General features: G+C 62.1%; 1 protein-coding gene across 1 annotated transcript in view; it reads left to right on the top strand.

Moving 5' to 3' along the window:
• The window catches only part of ABLIM3 (actin binding LIM protein family, member 3), a gene marked incomplete at its 5' end in the record, with an annotated part of 20,278 nt that overhangs the window by 1,991 nt on the left and 17,654 nt on the right, over positions 1–633 (top strand). The window lies entirely within an intron of this gene.

The following is a 633-nucleotide window of genomic DNA, read 5'->3' as shown; positions in this document are numbered from 1 at the left end:
CCCCCCCCAGCCTGCAGCCGGGGTTACCCAAGAGCACCATGCTTTATTCATAGGCAGCTGCAGGCAGCAGCCAGATGTAGCCTGCTGCCTGTGTGTGCCCTGTGCAGCCTGGGTGCCCTGGCAGTGCCACCCAACAGGGCTGGCAGAGGCGGTGTGCCTGCTGGAGTGTGCATGGTGTACTCTGCAGGGAGGACAGCCCTGGAAGAAGGATGCTGAGCCTCTCCCTGCAGCCCCAGCCCTGCAAGCAACTCAGAAACCAGCAGGATCTGTGTGAGAGAGGGAATGGGTCCTGGGTCAGGCCAGCCTGCTTTTTGCCAGGGGTCAGAAATCTCCACCACCACCTTTTCCGAGTGGAGAAGGACTTAGTGCAGAGGTGCCTGCGGATGGGCTGGATGGAACAGCCTGCTCAGGCTGCCTGTGCTCCACCTCCCTGTGCTGTGGCAAGGAAGGGGTTAAGGAGAAACCCCCTCCGGGCAAACCTGCTGGCCAGGGGAGAAGAGGACATGGAGGAGTCAAGGTCAGGGGTCCGAGGTCCATGTGCTTCCTGCTCCCAGGCTTGGCGGGAACCAGGGGAAGTGGGGAAGGGAGTCTCGGAAATACAGAGTGGGGCCGGACGCAGTGGCCAGAGAGCAC

The sequence above is a fragment of the Pterocles gutturalis genome, unplaced genomic scaffold, assembly GCF_000699245.1.
Source record: "Pterocles gutturalis isolate BGI_N339 unplaced genomic scaffold, ASM69924v1 scaffold5989, whole genome shotgun sequence".
Lineage (NCBI taxonomy): Eukaryota > Metazoa > Chordata > Aves > Pterocliformes > Pteroclidae > Pterocles > Pterocles gutturalis.
The sequence above is the reverse complement of the archived record's forward strand: the minus strand, read 5'-3'. Positions and strand labels throughout refer to the sequence as shown.